The 7,500-nt window shown below is 35.1% G+C and overlaps 1 protein-coding gene across 4 annotated transcripts in view; it reads right to left on the reverse strand.

The window, feature by feature from the left end:
- The window catches only part of LOC115219206 (potassium channel subfamily K member 4-like), a 203,780-nt gene that overhangs the window by 157,438 nt on the left and 38,842 nt on the right, over nt 1-7,500 (reverse strand). For 2 of the 4 annotated variants that reach the window (XM_036505762.1, XM_036505774.1), the window contains exon 3: nt 1,743-1,751. The exons of the other annotated variants lie outside the window; for them this stretch is intronic. The gene's annotated coding sequence lies outside the window, so the exon portion shown is untranslated. The remainder of the gene's footprint in view (nt 1-1,742; nt 1,752-7,500) is intronic. 4 annotated transcript variants of the gene reach the window in all.

Genomic DNA, 7,500 nt, shown 5'->3' on the forward strand with positions numbered 1-7,500 from the left:
GTGTATGTATGTATACATAAATGTATATCAATATGCATACAAGCACCTGAGATTATAAGTATACATAAACATGTGTATGTTATGCGTCTGTAACTATATATGCACCTACAGCTATATCTATATATATCAGAAAAAGCTGATATAAATATATATGTTTAAGCGTAAAGTGTATATACTTAACCAATTAAAAGTACGAAATGAACATATTTAAGTTGTTAGAATAACCGATTATCTTTACGTGTACCAAAATTATTTTCAAGTATGCTAAATACACTCTTTTTTATCATTCATCATCAACATTTGAACAGTATATTTATAAAGAGGCAGGTATTTTGGTTCAAAATAAGCTAGGGAGACATCACTTCTTCACTAACTCGTTGTACTCTCTGAAATTTATATAACAAATTAAATCTGCTAAGGACCACCGCCATATATGCTGTGATGTTTCTTGACACAGCAACGATTGTCTGTTAGTCGACAATCATAATGAAACAATGTATTTAACAATATTTGTTAAATACAATAAATTTCATTCACTTTAATCATTAAACAGCCTTTATTAAATTCTATTCATTTTCACACATTAAAAAAAAAAAAGAATTGTATGTTTAATGTATAATGTTGAATTAATAATAATTCTATTGTACCATCTTTCAAAATATTTGTTCTCTAACAAATTTTAGTTATATACATACACGTTATCAATAGAATTTTACCACAACCTTGCTAAAGCCAAATTCTATTCGCCTGAAAACCAAGTTCCAACAACTTTTATATTCACCTGTCAAACTCTGTTTACATTTTATATTTATTTACTTACTTTACCTGTACAAAGCACTTTCATATGTTTGTCCGGAATGCTCATACTTGCTCTCAGACTTTTAGCTAGCCCAAGGCGGCGAGCTGGCAGAAACGTTAGCACGCCGGGCGAAATCCGTAGCCGTATTTCGTCTGCCATTACGTTCTGAGTTCAAATTCCGCCAAGGTCGACTTTGCCTTTTATCTTATCGGGGTCGATTAAATAATTACCAGTTACGCACTGGGGACGATTTAATCGACTTAATCCCTTTGTCTGTCCTTGTTTGTCCTATCTGTGTTTAGCTCCTTGTGAGTAGTAAAGAAATAGGTACTTCGTCTGTCTTTACATTCTGAGTTCAAATTCCGCCGAGGTCCACTTTACCTTTTATCCTTTCGGGGTCGATAAATTAAGTACCAGTTGCATACTGGGGTCGATTTAATTGACTGCACCCCCCACAAAAAAAAAAAAAAAAATTTCGGGCCTTGTGCCTAGAGTAGAAAAGACTTTTAGCCCTTTTTTAATACGTTCTGAGTAATATAAATTTTCCTTTCATAAGTCCCAAGTTACTCAGATGGTTGAAAAAAAAAAAAAAAAGATGGGAATGTATATCATCTATGATGCATGGACGGCAGAGAAATATATGCTCTGCCTCACATATGATACACAGGAGAGGTAAGTGGTTAATTTCATATTTTCATAGTTTCACCTTTGCGTAATTTAACAGCCGTTTTTCAAAACCAATAGCCTTAAATTTTGTCCATTCCAATTTTCCCATATCTACCAATAAGTAGATTTCTGTAAAACAATGTATGTAGTCACATGCTGTTTTTTTTATCGTTTGTTTTTCTTCTCTACATTACATACCTTCAGGGGGTTCAAGTTTTAATATCATCAACGAAAACAAATTCCTCTTAAATTTAATAACTATTGTTTGGCATATTACATATTTTTGCTTTTAGTAACAACACTTACTGTACACATATCTATTTTATTGATTTGATACAATAATGTATAGGACAAGAATTTTAATAATGATATTTGCCTGTTATTTTATTCGCTTTATTATTTCTATGAATTAAATCAAGTTTTTCTCCGAAAAAATTTTTTAAAAACCACTATTATGCTGTTCTTAATACAGGAGCTTTTACATTACACACGTACGCGCTAACACACCACACACACACACACACACACACACACACACACACACACACACACACACGCACACATACATATATATAATTCATTTATCTATTTGCTAGCCAGCATATATTGCAATATATTATGTTATTGGCTTTGCTATAAGTTTTTTTCACACCTTTGCATCGGATTCCCATAAATTTCATTTTTACTTAGATATGTCCCGTTAAGTTAAACCGCTTGCTATTAATCCTAACGTTGTAGACACGAATTTATTTATTAAATCAATTTATCTGTGGTTGTAACGCTGATAACCCATATCCGACTGAGAAAGGTATTGTATATGCTATTAATTGTTTCAGTTATTTGACAGCGGCCATGCTAGAGCACCGCCTTTAGTCGAACAAATCGACCCCAGGACTCATTGTTTGTAACTCTAGTACTTATTTTATCGGTCTGTCATGCCGAACCGTTAAGTTACAGGGACGTAAGCACACCAACACCGGTTGTCAAGCGATGGTGGGGAGACAAGCACAGACACGCAAACATATATATATATATATATATATATATATATATATATATACGTACATATGACGGGCTTCTTTCAATTTCCGTCTGCCAAATCCATTCACAAGACTTTGGTCGGCCCGAGGCAATAGTAGAAGACAAGTGCCCAAGTTGCCACGCAGTGGGACTGAACCCGAAATCATATGGTTACCACAAAGCCGCATCCATATACAATGAATAAATTAAAATAAAACATAAAAAAACTAGAAAGAAAGAAAGAAACAAGCAGAAGAACAACTAACTTACAGTTAAATATCTCCCTTTTTATAGACATTATGAACTGTAAGATTTTATCTAAAATAGTTCCACTTAAACAAAGCTTAGCTCCTTTACTCTTTTACTCTTTTCAGTCATTTGATTATAGCCATGCTGGAGCATCACCTTGCAGAATTTTAGTCGGATGAATCGACCCCAGTGTTTATTTTCTTTAAAGTAAAGGTACTTATTCTATTGGTGTCTTATACAGAACTGCTAAGTTATTGGGCTGTAAACACACCACCATCGGTTGTCAAGTGTTGCTGGGGGACAAAACATGAATACAAAGACACACACACGTGTGCATACACACACACACACACATATATATACATTTGTGTATACATATATATATATATATTATATATATATATACGACAGGCTTCTTACACTTTCCGTCTACTAAATTCACTCAAAAGGCCTTGATCGGCTCGATGCCATAGAAGAAGGTAGTTGTTCAGGACACATCGCAGTGGGACTGAACTCAGGATCATTTGTTTGGGAAGCAAGCTTCTTACCACGCAGCTACGCCCGAAATATTTATTTTTAATTATTTTGCTGGGAGAGGAGGTAGTCGATTACATTGGCCAAGTTATATCACAGGTAATTCATTTCTTTGATCCTGAAGGGAAGAAGGGCAAAGCTAAACTTCGCGGAATTTGAACACAAACAATAAAGTACAAGAACAAATACCACAAAATATCATTTTCGACGCCCTTACGATCACAGTAATGCCCCACCCTCATCATCTACAATTCATATTTAATCTTCTTTTGTTTATATTTCAGTCCTCTTTTAAAGCCATTTGCATTTAAACATAATAATTTTGTTATACGTATAAAGATAATTGTTTGTTGCTATAACCTAAATATACTAATCTAATGTTTTAGTGGGTTAAACATATAAACATTACTACATGCCATTGTTTTTTCATAATTCCAGTTATTTTCAGAAAATTTTTGACATCGTTTGTAAAATACTTACCGCCCCTCGCCTTATAAGTATTTCATACACATTCGACTGTGTTTTATTTTCTCTTACTGTCATATGAAATATATTGAATACAGTATTAATACGGATATATTTCTTTATTATATACTAAAGTTCTATAACTAATTTAATTTACATTGAATACGTATTTTAATGCAAATTTTATCTGATTTTGTTATAAATGGAATAATCAGTATTATATACAAATATATTCAGAACAGTGTCTTCGTATTGGTTGTTATAAACACATTTCAGTAATGGTACACGCAGACCTTCTCTATACACTTCACAAACATACTGTGTTAAAAGCACAATATATATCGGAGCGAGACGAACATCGTCCCAGCAGTGACCAACGAGGTCAGATCCGTTTCGGGATGCTTAAGCTTTTTCAATTATGTGTACTCGTCACATACCTTGACGAAACCCCTCCTCTCTGATATATAGGAAACAGTTTGCAATAAATTTTCTCATTGCGAAGATGCACCGAGCTTAATAAAAGCTTGGTGTAGGTAGTTGAAACGACGTTAGATTAAAATAGCTATCTATGTATCATACTTAACGTATATACAACGCTCACTCACCTCCATTATTCAGAATTAGCAGGCGAAGGGAGTTAGTATACACGCACGCATAGACACACATATATACATATGCCTATTTAAATACGTATGTATGAACATATGTGCGTATATATATGAGTGTAGATAGATGTGTGTATTTGTGAGTGTCTGTGTGTTTGTGTGTATGTGTGTATCTGTGTGTGTGTGTGAACGCCTGTGTGTGTCTGTGTGTTTTCATATTCACAAATATTAATCGCTAGTTTTGATCCCAGTGTATAGCACTTTGGTCTGTAAAGATAACCCCGAGTTGACACAAGCCTTGCAAGTTAAACGAAACGGAAGCATGTGGGCTGGATTGTAATTTGATGGGTTGGACTTGTTTCACACAGCATAACGCTAAATTCTTCAGAAGTTTACATTAAGAGTCTACATGTGTCTGTTCAATTCTCAAATGTACTACGATGCAATTTCAATATTGGTATACGCACACTCACAGGCACACACACACACACACACACACACGCATACATATATATATATATATATACATACGTACAGGGGGAGAGAGAGAGAGAGAGAGAGAACAAGTTATTAAAGATGGAAAGGAAAAATATGGGGATTTATATCATGCTATCATTATCTTTGAAGAAAGACAGAACTGTTGCAATGTGTATTATTAGTAATATGCACATACACTGATGCATACTTTCATGTATTCTCTCTCTCTCTCTCTCTCTCTCTCTCTCTCTCTCTCTCTCTTTCTCTCACATCACGCGCGCGCGCACGCACACGTATATGTCCATATAATATATACATATGAACTTACATGTAAAGATTTTAACGTAAATACTCATGAATATATCCATATAACATAAATACGCAGACACGCATATATATATGCAAGCAGGCATACGTATAAACGCATACACACACACGCGCGCACACACACACACACACACACACACACATATATATATATATTCTTTTATTTGTTTCTATCATTTGACTGCGGCTATGCTGGAGCACCGCCTTTAGTCGAACAAATCGACCCCAGGACATTTTCTTTGTAAGCCTAGTACTTATTCTATCGGTCTGTCTTGCTGAATCGCTAAGTTACGGGGACATAGACACACCAGTATCGTTTGTGAAGCGATGGTGGGGGGACAAACACACACACATTACAACAATACACAAACACAGACACAGACATACACACACATACATTCACACACACACACACACACACATACACACACACACACATAAACACACACACCACACACACACACACACACACACACACACCCAAACACATATATATATATATATATATATATATATATATATATATATACGACGGGCTTCCTTCAGCTTCCATCCATCAAATCCACTCACGAGGCTTTGGTCAGCCCGAGGCTATAGTAGAGGAAACTTGCCACGCAGTGGGACTGAACCCGGAACCATGTAGTTGGTAAGCAAGCTACTTACCACACACACCCACTCCTGCGCCTATATATATATTAATATATATATAAATACATATACGTACATATATACATATACATACATTCATATATATATATATATATATATATATATAGATATATATTATATATATATAATATATATATATATATATATATATATATATATATACATTATACATATATATATACGTACAATTATATATGAACACATTAACAGGGCACTTGGTTATGCAACTCACTGCCTTCGGTACCAATCTTGAGAATCTATAACTATAAGCCATTAATGGAACTGCAAATATTTGTAAAGCATTCCAATATTTTAGCCTGTAACATTCCCGCATATACACATAGGGGTATATGTGTGTGTGTGTGCGTTCGTGTGTGTGTGTGTGTGCGTGTGCGTGCGTGTGTGTGTGTGTGTGTGTATGTGTGTGTGTGTGTGTGTGTGTGTATACACATATATACGTGTGCAGTCATATTCGTAGTTTATATATGACTACTATGCTAATGCTGTCTACTTTCCTGGTTTGCAGACTCACTCTTTCCCTAAGAATATATATATATAAACAAATGTCTCCCTGTTCCAAACGCAGTGTACCTGAAAGAACTCGCTACTGATAATAATGACATATAAAGATATTTTGAACAATAACTGTGGATATTTAGTAATACAAAATGTTTTACATGTCACTAGGAGATTCTCTACATAACATATTTCTTTACTACCCACAAGGGGCTAAACGCAGAGAGGACAAAGAAGGACAGACAAAGGGATTAAGTCGATTATATCGACCCCAGTGCGTAACTGGTACTTATTTAATCGACCCCGAAGGGATGAAAGGCAAAGTCGACCTCGGCGGAATTTGAACTCAGAACGTAGCTGCAGACGAAATACCGCTAAGCATTTCGTCCAGCGTGCTAACGACCCTGCCAGCTCGCCGCCTTAAAACGTAGACAGATGAAATACCACTAAGCATTTCTCTACATAACCACAAGACCAGATAGAAATAGTAGACGAATTTCCGTCAAATTACACACTGTTATTTTTAAAATGGACGCATTTGACTATGTAGGAAAACGGATGAATGATCATGATAGGAACCCCATTGTTTGTTGGTGTACTGGATATGAGGGCTGATTCGAACCAAAATACCAACAGCCATTTCAGTAAGACAAGGAAATACCCTTTATAACCAACAAAATGTTGTCCATGAGTATGTTAGATTTAAATGTGAGGAAAATGTCAGCAATGAGAGGCAATCTCAGCTTTGCTCAGTTCCGTGACAATTATTTCACATTACTTTTATAGTCCAAGTGCAAGTAATTATAAAAAAAAAATATCTGGTGGACAAAAGAAGTAATGAGACTGAGGTGGCAAAAATGACTGAAATTGGAAATTTCATATCTGATTTCTGAGCTGACTTGCCATGTATATCCAGCAACTACTACTTGCGTTTTACCTTCCTATGCGGAGTAAATCTACTAAATAAATTCAGATACGATGTCATCCATAAGAAGGGTTTCTCAGAGGTAATTATTGCAAATATTTACCCCAAATTTAAATATTTACATTCAAACTTCTGCTGAATGTAAACAGAATATTCTGCCATTTCCATTTGAGACAGAAAATAAGAAACATGTACTGTTACAGAGATGATTAAACAGCGATCAGATATGAGCATTTCCTGCGATCGTA

This window comes from Octopus sinensis, linkage group LG1, assembly GCF_006345805.1.
Source record: "Octopus sinensis linkage group LG1, ASM634580v1, whole genome shotgun sequence".
Classification (NCBI taxonomy): Eukaryota; Metazoa; Mollusca; class Cephalopoda; order Octopoda; family Octopodidae; genus Octopus; species Octopus sinensis.